The sequence below is a fragment of the Camelus bactrianus genome, chromosome 1, assembly GCF_048773025.1.
Source record: "Camelus bactrianus isolate YW-2024 breed Bactrian camel chromosome 1, ASM4877302v1, whole genome shotgun sequence".
Classification (NCBI taxonomy): Eukaryota; Metazoa; Chordata; class Mammalia; order Artiodactyla; family Camelidae; genus Camelus; species Camelus bactrianus.
In genome coordinates this window covers 15602135-15623048 of record NC_133539.1, presented here as the reverse complement: position 1 = coordinate 15623048, position 20914 = coordinate 15602135, and the positions used below count along the sequence as shown (strand labels likewise).

Genomic DNA, 20914 nt, shown 5'->3' with positions numbered 1-20914 from the left:
TCTTGAAATATGACCCCAAATGGGGTCAGAGGATCTTGTGCGCAAGTTTTTCAAACTAAGGTAGGCGCACAGCTTTCAGGAGTTGTGTGTGTGTGCTTTGTGGTAATCGTGGTGGTTCCCTCTTTATTTCTGTACCTAACAAAGTTTGAAAATTAAAATGCATCTCCCCTCGTCCAGAGGTGAGCTTTCTGAAGCATTGCTATAATGCGTAGAAAAGTGGTCAACGGGGACCATGCAAAACACCAAGCTAAATTAGCATGTGCTTCTGTGGTCATTTAAATCATTTCTACATGACTGATTATTCTCCCATGGAAGTTTGCTGTTATGACCTTGGATTAATGACCTTTTATGCTTGTTAAAGCGCCAAGCTAAAAGTATCTCTGGCAGTTTTAGAACCTGGAAACCTCCAGAAAGAAGACACTGTGTCAATTGTCCTGCTCTTTCCATCTTAAGTAATTATTTTAACTTGTCATTGTTTCTCAATAAGATAATAATAGAAAAGACTAGTCATTACTTTATATGCTTTAAAAAAGTGTATTTTCATTTTGAAAATGAAAATAATCGTAGTCTTGTTTACTGGAAATAACAGACTTTTTCCACAGTGCATTTTCTTATCAATTTTGTATTTATATTCCATGCAGTTGTGCTACTGCACATAAAATTATGCAGAAATCATTACAGAAGCAAACAGAATGCTAATGACAAGGAAGTAATTCAGTTCATCTCCTGTTAAAATTTTATCAGTAAGCATTCAACTGAATACCAAATTTTTTGGCAATGCTCTATATTTGGGGACTTTGATTTTAAGACTTCAAAATAAAACAGAAAAGTAAAATGAATGCACGTGAAAATTTCCTTCCTGCCTTCAGTCTTAGAGGTAAATCGCCAGGACAATAAATTTAGTTGGTAGCAGCCTATGTGGTCATGCCGCTCGAACATGGTAAGGTGAAATCAGAAAGCTTTATCTCACAAAGTACGCACCTTGAAATAATGACTATTAACTTTAAGAGGGTGTTTTGACAATTATCTATCTTGACAGGTATAGTTCCGTTTCATGTGTTTTTAGCTGCTGTTTTACATCACTTTAGTGTGTGAACATATCCCAACTTCCTGTTTTTTATTTACCTGCTGGTGAAATAGTTCAGTTTTTGTTTTTGTTTGCCTGCTAGAAACAGAGATGCAATGAACACTCTCATAATCTTAATGCATCACTGTCACAGTTACCCTAAGTCATGTGCCTTGAAGCAGAATTGTTAGACCACAGGGCGGGGTATACGCACTTATAATATTATAACATATTGCTGAAATGCTTTCCAAGTTGCCTGAGGCTATTTTTCCCTCCCATCAACAATGAACGAGGATTCCAGTTGCTCCACAGTCTTGCCCAACTGGACAAGATATGAGAACAAGTAAAATAGACACACACATAAACACATATAAAAATAAACCTATACATTAAAATAAATTAATTTAGACAAACTTTTGAAAATAAGTTTAAAACTCATATGAAACTTATGCTTTTTCAGAAAAATGCAAATTAATCAATATTGAGACCAGAAGGGAGAAAAAATAACTCGAAGAAATAAACAAAAATGAGATACTTGTCAAAGAGCTAATATACACAGTGAGAAAATAGCAAGACCAGGACAATTCTTTCTTAACATTAAAGGAATGATTCTTTTAATCTATTTAAACTATTCCAGAGCCTACAGAAAGAAGGAAAGCTATCTGGTTCCTTCACGTAATCAGCATAACCTTCATTTCTTCTTTTCCTGGAATCTGCATTTTTAGCCATCCTATCTGCACACTATTTCAGAACCACTTCCATAAACTAAAGAGTAATGAATTCAATGATGTAAAATCACTTTAATGGCAATAACAGGAAAAAAAGTCATTTGAGTGTAAATGTACTCACAAAACATGGAAATTATTTGTATCTGACATGATAGAAAAATTGTGAAATTGATTAACTCACAAGAAACTCATAGAAATCAATATGAAAAAGGCCAACAACTTCATAAGTTCTGGCAGAGTATTAAAAAGAAGTTCAAAAAAGAGACATATAATGATCTATTGACGTTAGCAAAAATGTCCAAACTCACTCGTGATTTTTAAAATGGAAACTTAAAGAGGACATACCAGTTCTCACCCATTAGAGAGATTAACACAGTTTATATTACCCACTGTTGTCACGGTGAGAGGTGGGAAGTGGGCATAAATTGTTGCAGATTATTTAAAGAACAATTGGGTAAAAATAGCACCCAAAATAAATATGAGCATGGCACTTAACTAGATTAATTCACTTTGAGAAAACTCTACAGATACTTTAACACAGGTACATGTAAGATATAGATACAAAGATATTCAATCAAGTATTGTATTAAAATGCTAAAAATGGAAGTAGTCCAAATTCCACTCATAAGAACCAATGAACTAAATCATGGTATAGCCTATTAACAGAATAAAAACAATTGTGAAAAGAGTAAGATAAATTATGAATGATGGGTAAATATTCATGTCAAAAAAGATACATGGGAAACAGGCAAGTTCCCAAACATAAATCTACTTTCATATTTTAATCCCTATACGATATGTAGGTGTATTTTGTTTATGAAAATATGGATGAATACACACTGAAATGGTAACAGCAGTTACTACTTAGAAATGGGGTGAAGGGACATGGAAAGCCAATCACTTTGTCATGGTTTTCATACAGCTCTACAGTTTTTTTAGTGACAAGTTTTTTAATTACTTGAGTTTCTCCAGAATAGATTACTTTTCTAATTAGAAGTTTTAGAGTGTTGGATATATGGAGGACTAAGGCAAAGCAAAGGTGGTTGGGTAAATCTGGGCCAGTTGTGTGTCTGTTTTTGAAGACTAGATGGAGTTTCCTGGGCAAAAAGGAACTTCTGAAGGTTTCTACCAGGCAGGTGTCCTCAGGTTGTCAGGCAAGTGTGCTCTAGAGTAAATACTGGAGTCTCTCCAAAATTCATTTGTTGAAACCTAACCCCAAATAGGATGGTATATTGGAGGTAGCAGCTTTGGGAGGTGATTAGGTTATGAGCAAAGAGCACTCAGAATGGAGTTAGTGCCCTTGTAAGAAGGATCTCACGTAAGACACATATCCCCTCAACATACGTGTCTCCTAAACAAGTAGGTGCCAATAGTGTCAGGTGTTCAGTGCAATATTAAAAGTATATAGGACGTAAAGCTAGTTCAGATGTTCCAGAAGACCCCTAGGCAGTCTTGGTGTTGGGCTTGAGAGTCTTTGGGGATCAGCATTGATAATTATTTCTTCTTTCTGAAAATTGGAGCTACTGCTCCTAAAGCATGGATAACAATGCTCTAAAACTCCATGCCAAGTTAAAAATGTATATTTGTTTTCTCAGTGAAAGGAACTAAAAGACGTTGTGTTCTAACCCTTGTACACTGTTGGTAGGAATATAAATTGGTGAGCCACTATAGAAAACAGTATGGAGAACATTTAAGAAACCAAAAAGTGAGCTATCATATAATCCAGCAATTCTACTCCTGGGTATATATGCAGAAAATATGACAACAGTAATTGGAAAAGATACATACACCCCAGTGTTCATAGCAGCACTATGTACAATAGCCAAGACATGGAAGCAACTCAAGTGCCCATCAACAGATGATTGGATTAAGAAGATGTGAGATATGTGGATGGACCTGGAAAATATGATACTTAGTGAAGTAAGTCAGACAGAGAAAGACAAATATTGTATGATATCACTTACATGTGGAATCTAAAAAATAATACAAATGAATGTATATATGAAACAGAAACAGACTCACAAACAGAAGACAAACTTGTAGTTACCAAAAGGGAGAGGGAAGTGGGGAGGGACAAATTAGGAGTATGGGATTAACAGATACAAACCACTATATATAAAATAGATGAGCAACATGGATTTACTATATAGCACAGGGAATTGTACCCATTATCTTATAATAACCTATAGAGAAATATAACCTGAAAAATACTGAATCACCAGGCTGTACACCTGAAACTAACACAATATTGTAAGTCAATTATACTTCAAGAAAAAAGTTTGTGTTCTGCCATTAAAAAAGAGAGAGATCCCAAAGATTCCTCACCTTTTCACTATGTGAGATTCAGCAAAAAGATGGCCAGCTGTGAACCAAGAAGTGGGCCCTCACCAGACAGTGAATCTGCTGGGGCCCTGATCTGACTTCCCAGCCTCCAGAATTGTGAGACATAAATTTCTATTGTCCCTAGGCCACCCACTCTATGTTATTTTGTTATCTCAGCCCAAATGGACTGATACAGTGTTTAACAAGATTAGAGTGCTAACCCTAGCGCATTAGAGCAGTGGAGACCAGCTAGCTAGGAAGTTTTAAAAAGAATCCAGGGGAGATGAAAAGTGTACCTGAACTAGGTGACAACTTCGGGAATGGAAAGAAGGGTGTGAATGCTGGAAGGTGTCAGAAGTATGATTATAGGAAGTAACAACTGATTGAACGTTGTGGGGACAGAGAAGGTACGTCAGTGGAGCCAGTACTTAGACCATATGGATACTTTAGAAAGGGACTTAGCAAGGCTGAATGAAGGTTGGAATAACTTTCACAGGATTGTTTAGTCTTGTGATGTTAGATCTTTTAGGTAATTTTCATTGACATATTTTCCTTTCAACATGAAACTTCAATAAGGATGACTCGTATTTCTTCTTTTCATAAAAGTTTTTCTTTTGATATCTACTTTCAGAAGATATTATCTTACAGGACTTGTTACTGGAGTAATATCAGGGCAGGTAAAACTTTTAATATCACAAAGGGAGAACAAGGAATAAGGAATTTTTTTTTCAATTATCTTGAGGTTGATAGGGTTGAAATGATTACCTTACTGTTTATTTTTATATGAAGTCACCCTATAAATGGGTCTCTTAGAATAACGAGAATAAGATAATAACAAGATAAAATAGAAGCTCTTTTTCTTTCTACGTTTATTAAGCATTCTGTTCATGAAAAGTCACTGAAGCAGTTAAATTAACAATTCTTATCTTGTGATCTTAGTTTAGCCCAAAGGAAGCAGCTTTATTTTGGATAGGCGCAGTCAACAGAAAAGCCAGTTTTGTTCATCTTTGGCCATTTCCCTGTAGTGTTTTGACTGAGATTAAAGGATAAAAGAGTTGATTTTAGAAAAACAAAAGGGAAAAGAAAATGTCTCATCATACAGTGGATCCAGAATCATCCCTTTGGCTCTGCCCTCACATCCACATCCACACTCACACCCATGCACACATACACACACCCCCCAGAATTAAATAAAGGAGAAATTTGTCCAATAAAAAAGAAGGATATGGAAATAAGTCAAGTTTAAAATGAACCCACAGGAAAATGCATACTCTTATCACTTTACAATATTAGAGGGGTGCCATGCACAGATTTGTTAAACATTGAAGGACATGAAATTGAATAACAGAATTCAGAGAGTTTCTTTTTTTTAAATTGAGGTAAAATTTACACGTTTTGAAATGCACACATATTAGGGATTAAATTAAATGAGCTTTCACAAATGGACATACCCATGTAAATAACATGACATAACACATTACCATCACCTCCCAAATTCTCTATACCCCCAATCAGGCAATTCCACTTAGACAATCATTATTCTGATTTCTATCTCTCTTGGTTATTTCTTCCTGCTCTTGAACCTCATAAAAATAGATGTCCTCACAAAATGCATGATCTGGTGTGTACATCTTTATAAGATAAAGTTTTTATGTTTATTTATGTCATAGCATGTGTCAGTATTCTTGCTTTTTATATCAATGAACATCATTTTATTGGATGACTCTAACACCATTTGTTTATCCATTCCCTTTTGATGGGCATTTTACGTTGTTTCCTGCTGGAAAAACTGTGAATAACACTGCTATATTCTGGTGTGAGTCTTTTTGTGGACATACATTAATATCAGTTTATATGACCAATCCTGTGAGTCTATAACTTGAAGGAAGTAGAGAAAAAGATGGAAGTGCGGGCAGTTTGGGCATCTGGCACTACACCCGTGGGCATTTTTACTTTCCACTCAAGCTCTGTCTTCTCCCCTCCTGGGGCAATCAAAGGTGACTCTTGCTGTCAGATGAGGTTCTGCTGCATCAGGAAACAGCCCTGCTGCCACTGACTTTGTCTGTCATTGGCCACACTTGACCTCCCGTGGCATCCCTTTCCCATTGTTTTGACCCACAATGTGCAAGAGATCCAGCAGGCACTTTCCTCCACTGAAGGACCAGTCATCCTCTTGTCCAGCCCTTTCTCCTTCATGTTTTAGGAAGATGCTGCAGTTCTGCCCAGATAATCTCTAGGCATTTTCTCACTCCCTTCCTTCCTTGGGAGATCAAAAGTTGGGGACTAGACAAATCTTTTATTCTGGTCCCAATTGGAAGATTTCTATTAGAAATTCCACTAATTTCACAGCGTGTCATCGGTACACTTCTGCCATGTCTGATGCTGATGTAGATTTTCCATTGTTTTTACTTTTTGTTAAGCCCTTTCATTTAGGTTCTGGGAGGGAAGAGTTGGATGCCAATATTCTAGCCACGGTCTTATCCAGATGCACTCTTCCCTCAGAATTTTACTTTCTTCAATATTTCTTTGGAAGTTTAGAAGTTAGGCATTGGTATTTCCAGGTTAACAAACAATGAAGGCAAAAGAGCCAAGACTTTAATTAGATTTTGTGTCTTTTCAGATTCTGGAGCCTTGCTCCAAAGTGCCACGATGTTTCAGATTTCTGACTCGGGTTGAATCTGAGCAGTATAATTGAGAAAGGATTATATGGTCCCTTCCTTGGCTATGTCATGCTGTGCATGTAGCATTTGATATTATTTTGTGCTGTATTGTGTTTAAAAAGTTGAATTTCAATGAGGAAAGATCTAAAAAGCTTCAGCTTAAGAATTCTAGTAGGTGTAATATGTAAGAGAATGATGAGCTCTAACTTTTATTTATATAATCAGGAAGCAGGCAAAGTTTAGATAATGGAGGAAAAATCTATAAAATCAAGTTGCTCATTTTCATTAGTGATATGGTCTGTTTTCTAATATTGGCTTTAGGATTGAATAAGATTAAGTTAATGTTAATAATCTTAACTTCCTTCCAACTCTCCACAATTAAGGAATCTCCAAAATCCTCTTTGTCCCTCCAGCCTCCCTCACCAATTTCTGAAAGACTCTAGGATTATCTTCATAAAATAAATTATTTCAATTTTTTATCTTTTTCAAATTGACCTTTCATATATGGGCTTCATATACTCAAGTTCTCTCAGCCTCTAGGAAAGTGGTATGTGTATCCTATAGTTTGTCAAAATGCACGGGGAGATTCACCGTTGAGTCGTTGAGTCAGCTCCTGTGACTGCTGCTGTCTCTGATGGAGGCTGAAGCTGTGACCACCTTCCCAGTTCAGCAGAGATGACCAGTGGTAGCATTGTCCAACATTGGCTGGTGCATTATCTTTAGCTGCTAGTGCTCATAATAGGCCATCAGCAATGCTTGTCATGGTTCCTTTTGTTTTCATCCAGTAATATTGCAGTCTGCCAGCATCTCTGTTCCAAAGCAGGAGAAATTTCTTCCCACCAACATCATTCCAGAAAGGGTGCAACTTTGAATCACTGTTATTGTGTGTTTGCGGATAGGTGTCTACTCAATTTTTGCTCTTAGGGCTCAACTAGTGATTTGAAGGATGGGGGACACTGGACCAGAAGACACCGAATCTAAATTCCTGCGATATTTGTGCTAATGGTCTTTTTAGGTAGATTCTTATTTCCTGGGAGACTCTTCTGATGGTCTCACTCATCAGTATTCCAGGCAGATTAAGAAAGATTTAAATTCTGATTGTAACCACAATTTAGACTTAGCTATTAATTACCTTCATCCAGCTCTATATGTATTGTTTTAAAAATTAAGATACTGTTCCTTCTTTCAGAGTCACAGACTACAAAACTTATTTTCAAGCCATTGAAATGTAAATAGTTCAATTTCTTGGGCTCAAATTTCGTCTCTGATTTCAGATGCCAGAGATTACCAGATCATATTTCACCTGCAATATTATTTGCATAAAGGAACAAATATTTTCTGATAGAAAATCTCATCCTATTGCTATACATATACAGATTTAGAGCTAGCCTAGCAGAAACAGTATTTAATATTGATTGTGCAGTTGACACGTTATTGCCCATCAGTATGAAAAAATTGGACTAAGGTGATATTATTGTGTGTAAGCACTTTTAAAATGTGAAATATAACACACATACCAACAAAATTCCACAAATTCATGTGTATCTTAAGCAATTATTAATATACATATTTTAATTGAAATCAGTATAAAATTTCACAAATCACAGTGAAAACACTAAAGTAAACATGATTCAGGTCCTGAAACAGAGCATCATGAACATTCTAGATACCCACTTCAGACTGCTCCCAAGCACTGCCCAGATCCCTCCCCAAAGATAATTACTATTCAAATTTTTAATACCATGGATTAATTTTTACACATTTAAAAAATGTTCTAAATAAACTTTTACTGCCTGAGACATCAATTCAATGAAATGCACAAATTAAAAACTTTCATAAAGTGATCAAATCTATGGAAAAAAATCGCAGATGCCTCCTTCCAGAAATTCTTCCTCCAACCAGAGAGTACCTACTATTACTTTTCACACCATAATTGAACGTTGCTTATTTTTGAATTCTATACAAATGGAATTATATGCTATGTCTATTTCACATTTGGCTTCTTTTATTCAACATTATGTTTAATGTTGATGATTTAACATTGTGATTCACATTCATCACCAACATCAATAACAACATGATTAACATACAATCAAATAACAACAAACATATACATAAAAAGAAATAAAATCTATAATAATATGATTAACATTCATCAATAAGGAAGATTTTTGTTGTTGTTGTGAGAATCATTCTTTTTGATGAATGCTGCAGTAATTCATTAATTTTTCATCACTGAATGGTATTCCATTCTATGAATATAGCAAAATTCATACACATTTGGATTGATAAATATTTGCATTGTTTCAAGTTTGGGCTGTTGTAAATAATGCTGCAGTGCATGTTTAGAAATGGGAATAGGAGGTACCATAGTGCTTTGATGAACATTCACGTGCTGGTCTTCTGATGTGCATACGTACAGAATTCTGCCAATTATATACTGAGTTGGATAATTTCTGTGTCACAAGGCATACATTTGTTGAACTTTAGTAGCTACTGTCAGTTTTCCAATGTAGTTATGTAAGTTTTCCTTTCCATCTGCAGAATATGATGATTGCTGCTACTTCACATCCTAGCCAACACTTGGTATTGCTCATCGTTTTAGTTTTGGTGAGGATAACATGTGCTTAATATTCATTTCCTTGTGTTTGAAAGGCTAGGATGCTTTTAATATGCTAATTGGTAAGTCTCTGTTCAAATCTTTTGCTCATTTTTTTTATTGTATTGTCAATCTTGTTCTTAATGAACATGTCAGTAGGAATTTTTTCTGATTAAAGTCCTACCAGAATGAAAGAAGCTGATGAAATCCAGCACTCTGTAGAAGCTGTGGCTTTCAGATGGACAGCTGGCTGCTGTGTTTTGGTATCACAGTCTTCAAACATATAGTAGGAATCTGATTGACTCACTCAAGCATGCATCTACTTGTTATTAACTTTGCTTTTCAGACTGTTGCTATCACTGACAAGATGACACTTAGGCCCACTGCATTCTTAAGCCTGTCCCTTTTGGTACAGGCAGATTCTAACAAAGTTTTGCTCTGGAGAGTATGGCCAGTGACTTTATAATTCTAGAACCTCCAGCAACTATAAAGAGGACTGGATAAATTGCATTTGGTAGGTTACTTGACAGCAGATTTGCACAAAGAATGCCGTGGGCTATGGTGAAATAATGTGTGCTACTTGTGGCAGGCATGCTTGGAATATAAACGCACTCAGCTGTGTTCTCAAGAAGGTGGTGTAGGAAATAAGACAGAAGTTAAAGGGAGTACCTCTCTGGGCCTTTTAGTATACATTCAGTAAAGCATGTAATAGAATTGCTTTACATCAAGGAAAGCTTCTTTTTGAAGGAATTTTAGAGGCTTTTATGAAATAGTATGGGAAGTTTGTATTTGTGTCTAACTGCAGAAAAATACATTATTATAAGATTTTTTTCTTATTATTATTTAAGCAAAACGTATTTAAGAAAGATATAAAGAAATCAAAAGGGAGAAAATAAAAATAATCTACCATCCTAGAAATAATTTAACATAGCCCTTCCACGTTCCTATATAGAAGATTTTTATACGCTCTATTTGTGTATACATTATTTTAATGAGAATATATAGTATTGGAATCTGCTTTTTGTAGTTCATTTAACAATGTATGGGTAACATTAATGATAATGAAAACATTGTGTAATAGTCATTTGAATGGTTGCTGAGAGTTAGTTTTACTGATGGATCCTAATTATATAATTTCATTGCTGATAAACATTGCTAAACTTTTCCTTTCTAGCTCCTTCCCACCCTCTCTCATTTTCTTACTTATTTTTGGTATAGTTCGTGTTACAATTATCATCTTAATAGCTCTACACGTGATCCACACGTGATTATCCTTTTATGCCAAATAACCAGATTTGCAAGTAGTGTACCACAGTGTGGAGACCAGGTGGGCTCAGAAGGGCACCAGTAAATAGTATATTCATTCTTTCCACCATTAGCCCTTTCGACTTCCATTGTGAAACAGTTCTTTTGTTCTACAACTGTATTAAATCTTAGGTAAGTTTCATAGGTATTCATGACTCTCTTAGTTAATAAACAGATGCTTTGCTTGACACCTAAAAGAACTGTCCAAAACTTGAAAGAATGCTATGGTCTAATGTGATTAGACATTCCTTCTGGGAGTAATTACCACTCCTGATAAAGTCCTCCAGCAATTCTCTGATGAATGTTAATAAACCGAAGAGCCCCACCTAAAATTCTAACAGTGTTCAAACTTAGGAAGAGCCCCATAATTTTAAATTAGCCATTGTGTTATATTTTATCCAATCTCAACAACTATTATATAGCCATTTTACTGTATAGAATGTCCTTCTCAGGGCAGCTGTATGAATTGACATGTTCATAAGCTCCTGTCTTTGTGTCAAATTTCAAGACAAACTTTAACATATGTTCATGATCAATTTGTCTGAGATGATGCTTTAACAAACGTTAGAAAGTTCTATCTCAAGACCATGTGGGGTTTATTCTAGCTAGCTAAATATATATTTTTAAGAAACTGATCAACATAATTGAATAAAACTACATTTTTGAATAAAAAATGAAGGTCATGAATCATATCAAAAGATACAGAAAAAGCATTTGGTTATATTCAACACTTATGATTAAAACAAACAAACAAATTCTTGCAAATTAGAAATAGAAAGGAATTTTCTTAATTTGACAAAAGGAATAGTTAACCTATGGGAAGAAACATGCACTGTGGTGAAATATTGAAGATATCCCCTCAAGATTAAGAACAAGATGATGGTACCTTTTCTATTCAATATTTTAATTGCCTTTAGCTAATAAGATAGGACAAGAAAAAAAAGTGTAAGGATAGTTAGTCAGGAAATAAAGATGCCATTATTTATAGAACAAAATGATTACATATGTAGAAATTCCAAAGTAAGTTTTTAAATATTAATAGTAGTAGAGTTAAGTTAATAGTAGATTGAGCAATGTGACTATTACTAATGATTATAAACAAACAAAAAAAGCTTGTTTATGTACCAGCAACAAATGTATAGGAAAAAAGTTGTAAGAAAGATATTAGTTATAATAACATCAAAAAATCAAATACCTGAGAATATATCTAAATAATGATGTGCAAAATCTTTTTCCTAAAATCCAAGAACCAATTGATTGACATGAAATGACACCTGTATAAATTTTGAAATATTTCATGAGGTTTTGGAAGCCTCATTATGGTAAAGATTTGAATTATTTTCATATAAATCTAAAATCCAATAATATTGCAATAAAAAAATAGTATCAGGATTTGCTTGTTTGTTTATTTTAGGAACCACTAAACTGAATTTAAAATTCACTAGGAAATGCCAAGGGTCAAAGATGGCCAAGGCAATCTGGTAAAAAACAAAACTAAAGGACCTACACTATATATCTAGGTTATTACGGAGCTATAGTAATTTGGAGTGTGGTGGAAGTTCACAAATAGACAAATAAATCAATAGAACAGAATAGGGTCCCAAATTAAACTGATATATCTAGTCACATTATTTGTAAAAGCAAACATAGTTCATTCATAAAAAGTGTTTTTCATAAATAGACTGGGCCATTTGGTATTCAAGTGGGGAAAAAAAAAAGATCTAGATCCTAACTCACCACATAGAAAAAAAGTATTTTTCAGATAAATTGTGGATCTAATGGTTAAAAGTAAAACAGTTAAGATATTAGAGGAAAATGTATGTGACTACCTTCATGATTTTGATTAAATAAAATTAAACAAAAGCTCTAAGCATTCAAGAAGAAATTCTATTCAAGAAGTTGTTTATCACTATGCACATTAAGTCTTCTGCTAAGTTTGTGATAGAGTAACTGGATCCAGATTTTTTTTCTCCTGCCATGAATATTTAGAAAACTGGACCAAAATTGTAATAGTTTTTAGAACTCAGAACACAGAATTGTGATCCCTGAGATAAGGGAAACAAAAGAAGGGAGCTGGAGGGAAGCCCTGGCTGTCTGGGTGGAAGCACTTTCTGGATCATGGTGCAGAAAGTGGAAACATAAGAACGGCACAGTGGTCCCACTGATTTGAGGAGATGGACTCCAGTTTTGGAAGAATCAGGAGCTGCAATTTGCAAGGAAGAGTGTTAGGGAGCACAGAACTGCATGGAGAAAGCTCTAGAAATCCACATAGGGATGCCCTTAATTGGGTTGATGAATATCACACCTCATATGTGTAGGGTGAAAGGGAGATTGGGAAAGGAACATCCAGGAAGAACGTAATCTGAACACTTCTCAGACCTTATACAGGGATGGAAGACACTTTGTATTTTAACCAGACAGAGTAACTGTAGTCATTCAGCATCTGGGACGCGGGGTGAGGATGGTAGGAGGTCGTGCCTGTGTAATGTAGTGTAACCCTAGGGTAATGGCTTCTCCAGACCTGACCTAACGAAGCGGAGGAACAAGGAAAGATCAAGCAGCTCTGCAGTTAATTTTACAACTTGGCAGAATGAACTTTAACACTCCTGAACGGAAGACTATAAAACCCAGTCCTCCATAATGAACTCATCTACAAAACAGAAACAGACTCGCAGACATAGCAAACAATTGTTTATGGTTACCAAAGGAAAGGGGGTAGGAAGGGATAAATTTGGGAGTTTGAGATTTGCAAATATTAGCCACTACATATAAAAATAGATTAAAAAAACAAATTTCTTCTGTATAGCACAGGGAACTTTATTCAATATCTTGTAATAACATTTAAGAAAAAGAATATGAAAAAGAATATATGTATGTATATGCATGACTGGGACATTATGCTGTACACAAGAAACTGACACTTTGTAACTGACCATACTTCAATTTTAAAAAAAGAAGATAATATCCAGTCCTCATCAACGTAAATTCACCATGTCCAAAATTACTGGACATGCAAAGATATGCAAAAATGAAGAAAAATGTAACCCATTAACAGGAGAAAAAGTAGGCAAGGGAAAAGACACAAATGGCCAAAAAATGAAGGAATTAGTAGATAAGATATTAAGAAAGCCTCTATATTTATGCTCAATGTGTTCAAGTATTTAAAGGGAAATGAACATAATGAGAATAGAAATAGGAGATGAAACAAAGAGCATATAGAGAAAAGAACATGTAAAACAGAGAACAAGAAAAAATTCAGTGAACAGGCTTAAAAGCAAGAATAGTTGCTGTAGAAATTCATTAGTAAACTTGAAAGTAAAGTAATTAAAAGTATAGGAACTTAGGCAAAAATAAAGAAGAAAGACTGAAGTTAATGACCAGACATGCTATCAGAGGATGGACTGTGTCCCCCCACCCCAAATCATATGTTGAAGTGCCAACTTCCATTATCTCCAAATGTGACCTTATTTGAAAATTAGGATCGTTGCAAATATAATTAGTTAAGTTAAAATGAGGTCACACTGGAGTTAGGGTGGTCCTCCAATCCAATGACTGATGTCCTTATAAAAAGGAGAAACTTGGACACAGACACCCAGGGACAATGTCCTGTGAAGACAGGGGCAGAAATTGAGGTGAGACAGCTACAGCCCAGAAGGAATACCAGACTGCCAGCAGACCACCAGAAACCCGGAGGGAGGCGTGGAGCGGATTCTTCCTCAGAGCCCTCCAAAGGAACCAGCTCTGCAGACGTCTTGAGCTCAGACTTCTAGCCTTTAGAATTTATTGTCAGATAATAAACCTCTATTGGTTAAACCACCTAGTTTGTGGTGCTTTGTTATGGCATTCCCAGGAAATTAATATACATGCAAAAAAACCCCAAATAAATCTATAATTTAAGGAAGTGGTCAGAAACAAATAAATTCCCTCACAGAGCCTGCTAGCATTGTGTATGGAGTATGGGTGAAGAGAAAATGCATACCATGAAGATATTAAAAAAGGCTGAAGTTGATGCCAATTAAAAAAAATACATCATTTAAAAAAATAGATTTCATTATGGTATCATAAAACCAGTTTAAATTACCTTTGCTTGGTGTATTTCTTCACATGAAGAGAGCTTTTAAAATATAGTGTTGAGATATGAATGACACTTACCAGGAGCAAAGTGTGAAGTACAGAAATATAGTTTATGATTAATTGGGTTTTATTATTAATGTCTTGTATTTTGCTGGCTCAAAAAACCCAGCATGCTATCACATCCAAAAGGTTTAAATTTAGCTCGAAATGTCTTGAAATCATAGCAGGAGGGGCCGTGTAATTCAAATTTTCTCTTTGTGCTTCTCTAGTCTTTAAGACTAATGGAATTGGTTGGTGAATTATTATTAAAATGTCTTTCAAGTTTGAGGCTTTTCCCAGCAAGTTATTCGGAATGTATGTTGTTATCCTTTTACCAGCTCTCATCTGTACTTTATGGGTCAGTGACTAAAACGCAGGATGCTCTGTAAGTCAGAGTGACTTCAATATAAAAGATGTCAAGGAAGCAAAATTGCCTGCCAAGCAAATCTTTATCTTAATTAGCTACCAGAACATAAAAAGTTTGCTTCTGTGCCTAAAAAGTAATACAGCTGCGTGCTTATGTGTAGCCCTTAATTGCACTACCCGATGGAGATTTTTTTTTGCATAGGTCACCAGAGATGCTGAAATTTTAGAGAAAAATGAACCCTTTTCTCGGATGTAATATATTCTGCAGAAGAGTGAAGCATGCACATTTCCGTCAGAACAGGACTTACCTGGCTTTCAGAATACCACATGGGTGCTTCAGATTTGAGGCCACAATTTTCAAATGGCAGTTCATCTTTATGTGGCAGAAAAAGGTGTTCTTGTGTCAGTATTCCCCTGAAACTCACAGGCAATACTTTTTATTTTTTTCTTCTTAGAGAAATTGAGAAGAGGAAAAGTTTCCGAATTGCTACTGAGCATTTCAATCTGTATCATTTTAACTCTGTGAGACAGCGTCACCGTAAAGCTACAAACTATTCCACGAGGATTTTCTAAGTGAATTCATTTGACAGAGGCGATTTGCTGGTAACCTTACTTCTCTTGGATATAGCAGCAATCACACCACCTTGTCCATAACTGTTAAAATACAGCATTCTATATTATTTGTCCAAGTCTGGCATACCATTGCATGTGGATACATGACTGTTCTTGGAATTTTGAAACACTGCTGACAGAAACCCACATGAGATAAAAGTCTAGCAGTGGTGGCAGGGGAGGAAAGTTACTCAGTGACTCCGCAAGTGTTTACTGAGAATTTACTATGCACGTGACTATAAAAGGCTGGATGGGAGATGCGAAGACAGACGACTTCAGAAACTGATGAAGTGTGATGATAGCTTGTGCAAGTTGGATCCCGAAGAGACTCCTTGTAGCATCGTACTTCTGGACTACCATTTACAGCTCAGATTCTCTGCTTCGGACTGCAGGATGTGCCTTGTGCCTGCCATGTTGCCTCAGATGGTCACCATTTTGAAGAGTAGCAACTGTGCTGAATCCTTTCCATTTATTCCCTCTAGTTCCACTTTCCACCTCTTTCCAACCCACTCTATGCCCAGGATGCTGAGTTTAGACCAGAGGTTCCCCATCCTCTGGGTTCAGGTTGGGTTCAGCCAATGAGAAGCATGGACAGTAGAGTGAGGCTAGGCTATATATTCCTTAGGCTCCCTTCCTGAGTGTTGGCTGCCTCCCCTCTACTGGAGGTCAAACTTTCTCTCAGCGATCCTTCTCCGTGCCAATGCCCTCTTCGAGTCCCAGGTCTGAGTCACTGTTTTCTACTCTTCCCCTTCTGACCCAGGGATGGCAGCTCTCTCAGTTGCTAGCTTCAGATTAAACACCATCCCTTTGTACATCACCCCTTTATTAGACTCCCTCTTCAGATTGCTCAGTTTCAGTGTGGCATCTATTCTTAACAGAATCCTAGATGGATGATACAGCACCCAAACCTACAGTTGAGATATGTATCTATAAAGCCCATACTTTCAAACGAGTAGACTTGTATTATTATAAAGAAGATGTATACCTGTGACTGTGTGATTTGAGATACTTCGTTCATGGCTTTTTGGGTATAATGATTGCAAAAAGGAGCCATACTGACATTGTTCATATTTTTCCTAATTAGCAACGTCTTTGAAAGAGATTGGGATGACAGGCTAACTTCATGTTACCATTTCTGGCAATGCTTCCTGGTTTATGCATCCAGAGTAGAATAAGTGTTAAAAATAGGTGGTTTTCCATATAGATGTGTAATAAATATTCTAGATTTAAAGATGGGAGATAAGGGGTGTGTGTGTGTTTGTGTGTGTGTGTGTGTGTGTGTGTGTGTGTGTGTGTGTGTGTGTGTACAGAGTAGGCAAAGAGGATTATAGTTTGAATTCCAATAGTTGGTATGGAAACATATCATTTTAGTAACATGCAGATATCTGTTGTGTTGTTTCACACCTTGACCAAAATATTTCCCATTTACTGGTGCTATGAATACAGATTGGGCAATCTCTTTTAGCACAAGATGAAAAGGTGTAAGGATCACCTCTCTTCTTTCTATCTCATTAGTAAAAATAATAAGTTGCTAGATGGGAAGAAAAAAATATTCCAAGAGGGATGTCAAAAAGAGGACATTTTTGAAGAAGGAAAGCAGTATCAGGACCATCACAAAGAAGTCAGTAAATAGAAAAATATTTTAAATTCTTAAAAGAATTATTTTACTTTCTAAACTATTTAAAATAAGGCAATAGGTAAAATTTACTTTCAAGGAGGGTCATTCCAGAGCTGCTTAGCAGTAGTCCCCAGTGCTGCATGGAACAAAGAAGGCGATTTGATAGGTGGAGGAAGGATGATTCTGATCTCTCAATAAAGTGAGGGCTCTGGTTGCTGATGGTTTTCTGAGGAATGGTGGAGAAGTGGAGAGTGGTGGAGAATATTTCATAGATGGCCTGTCTCCTCACTGTAAGTATCTGATATGTAGTAATGAAACTCCTGAGACCGAACCAGCTCAAAACTCCCATGTCTACTGATTTGTGTAGAAACAAGTTCTATCATCAGAATGAACTGGTAATTTTAAGGAAATTGAAATCTTAGGAGGACGATTGATGACTGAGGCCACATGGAAACCATTTACCTTGATCTCTCATGGGAAATGAAAAATTTTCCACCAAGTTGATTTAAAAATGGAATTTGACTTCTTGGTCTATGACTTATGATTCCTACATGAGTGCCTTTTGAATGGGATAGTCTATCTCATGTGTTCTGGGGAGAATGTGTTTGACAGAAAAGTTGTTTACCTAACCAAAAGGACTATTGAAATGAAATATGAGACAAAATAAACATTAAGAAAAACCCAAACGTGAATCTGGATCCTAAGGAAAGCCACAGCTAAAACATAGCACAATGACAATATGGCTGATTTGAATCAATCTCTTGGTGGAATAATAATGTTGAGCTTCTGAGTGATCCAACATAAAGGCATTTTGCTTTCACCGACCTGTGATGTTTTTACAATAAATAATGAGGCAGTCTTCTCTCCATATATGTAACATTAGTGGGCTTGACCTAGAAATGGTACAGATCTAATTGGAGCTATAGTTTTCTTTCTATAAATCTCTCATTTTGGGAGGCACAATAAACTGTATTCAAAGAATAGTTAAAGAAACTATGTACAGTTTAAGCAAATAAATTGGGCTTAGTTCTAAAATGTATGATCTTTAGATGATTGCTATCTGTGACTGTAGACTTAATCACCGATCTTCCTGACTTCTGATGTCCCTGCTACCTTTAGAACATTCCAAATACCTCAGACCTCACACCTTAAAATGACAGAATTTCAAACTTCAGTAAGAAAAGGATATGGTGTGGCAGCAATTTTACTACCTACTGTGACTTTACCTAAAACTATTCTTAAATATACTGGTATAATTATAGTAAGGCAGGAGTTTAATTATATTTGTGTTTTGAGTTAGAATATTACAAAAGATCTGCTTATAATTTCACAAAGCTGTGATGAAAAAACGTGTTCTACTTCATTTCTTTTTAGGTTCTGACAGAACATATGGTCAGAAAAGAGCAATGGCACTGAGATGATTTTACTTGCAATTTATTTTTTTGGAGAGGTGCCATTTTCTTCAAGAGAACAGTTTATCAAATTTGTCAGAAAGTATTGATGTTCTCTTAAACAGCTAGCTCATTCTTATTTATGGTAACTGTGATCCATGGTAACCAATACTCCAGCTATCTGATTCACACTGATGTGATCATGTGATCCGGGTGTCTTTCTTTGCAAAGCAGGAATCATAGATCCTAATGAACGGCTTATCTTTAGCTAGTGGAAAAGTATCGCAGCATGCATTTTGTCCATTACTTTCCATCATGGTGTTAGCTTATTTTTCCCAAATTGATGTTCCTTTTACTTCATATATTAAATGTTTAAAATCTCATTGAGTTGTGTCCATTTTTGTAAGCCAACTTAAACCCTTTCTGAAGCAAGCCAGTGTATAAATTAATGAGACATATAGATCACAGATAGGTGAATAGATAGATAATAGATAATTTAGAATTCAGTCATTATTAAATAGTAGAACTATAAAGATATATGGTGCAGTGGAAAGACTAATAAACTAATTCACAGAAGAACTCATGCTTGGTTCCCATTTCACCCTTAACTAGCATCCGGGAAGTTAAAAAAGAATATTGTAAAACTGTTAACTATTAAAATCCATTAAGATGCATCAGGGCATTTGCTCCATTGACTGAAAACAGCATATGAAAGCTCCTTTACATTTTAAGATTTTGCTTCTTTGGTTTTTATTCCTATCTCATTCTCTGCAGGGCTGTGTTATTTTTTTGTTTGTTTGTTTTTTCTTCTTTTTTTCTTTTTTTCCTTTTTCTTTTTTTTCTTTTTCTTCTTTTTCTTTTTCTTTCTTTCTTTTTTTTTTTTTTTGCTACATTAAAAAAAATATGTGAATTGTTAAGGATAAATAGTATTTATATGGTCACCAGCAACAAACCCAGATTAAAAACATTATAAAATGTCAAGACATTTTCCATCCTGCTTTGCTTTTTCTTCTTGAAATAAAATGGCCAGTTTTATAAAATTATGCTACTTAACCATATTCGTTGGACCTCAGTAGATATCTCACAACAGTTCCCAGCAGCCCCACTACCTCTGATTGGATGGCTTCATTCCCAACATGAAATATCAAGAAAAGAATCCTCAGCTCCCTGGAGGTTGTGCGGAAAACCACTAAAGAAACCAGGAAAATAGAAACCTTACCTATGTGGATACTACTCCTAAATCTCCTATCAATTTTTGAATTTAGTAGATTGGAAAACCATTAAAAAAAAAAAAAAAAAAAAAAAAAAACCTAGCTGCAGGGCTGTGGAATTATCACTGACCACTGAAGTGAGGGCTGTAGTCCCACTTCTGGTTGTGAGAGTAGAAAGACACATCTTTTTGTGAATTATATTTAGGACCTAAACCAATGGACTCCGGGTCCCTCATCATCCTCACTAGGTCACAGACCTCCACTTTAGACCTTTCTTCAATCTGATGTTCTCAAGGGAGGGGCTTTTAAGCGTCTAGCAGCAGACTCCGTCTAGAAAACACCCTCAGTAATTACTGACCTAACCGCTACTGCACATCTGTTCTGGGCTTCAGTTTGTAAGACCCAAATGCCCAGGAAGCTTGGCTGTCCTACATTGCTGTCGATTTCATTGTTTGCTGTTTCAGTATTCCTGATTGCCAGCAAATATCATAGGAATATTCCCACTGTCACAGTTGGGCAATCGGAGGAGGATGGAAGGTTATTCCCCAAAGTCACAGGGTGGTTAAGGTAAGAACTATGCTACGTACTCAAGCACTGAACAGCATTTCATTAGAGGATTACCTGGGTGAGGGTACAGCTATCCAGATACTCAAGCCTCTTTCTACTTACATCTCTAAGAAATAGTTTTTTCTCCCTCAGCTTAAAAGAGGACACTGACAACTTTATTATTTCTGCATATTAAAAGGGGCATAAATAAAAGCAGTTTAAAAACCACCACCAAGAGAGTATGAAAATGCAGAGGAATCATTCCTCCCTAAATTGCAATAACTTAATATTTTAAAAGATTGAAGACATAGTTGGGCACATGCTGCCTTGGGGGAAAAAAGCCCAGTAAAGCTCATGTCAGGATGAAAATTCTGTTT

General features: G+C 35.9%; 1 long non-coding RNA gene across 1 annotated transcript; it reads left to right on the top strand.

Moving 5' to 3' along the window:
- The first annotated feature begins 2627 nt into the window (after positions 1 to 2627).
- LOC141577108 (uncharacterized) lies at positions 2628 to 20089 on the top strand. The gene is made up of 2 exons (XR_012505706.1): positions 2628 to 3714; positions 15615 to 20089. It is a non-coding gene; the product is annotated as an uncharacterized LOC141577108 (long non-coding RNA).
- The last annotated feature ends 825 nt before the right edge of the window (positions 20090 to 20914 follow it).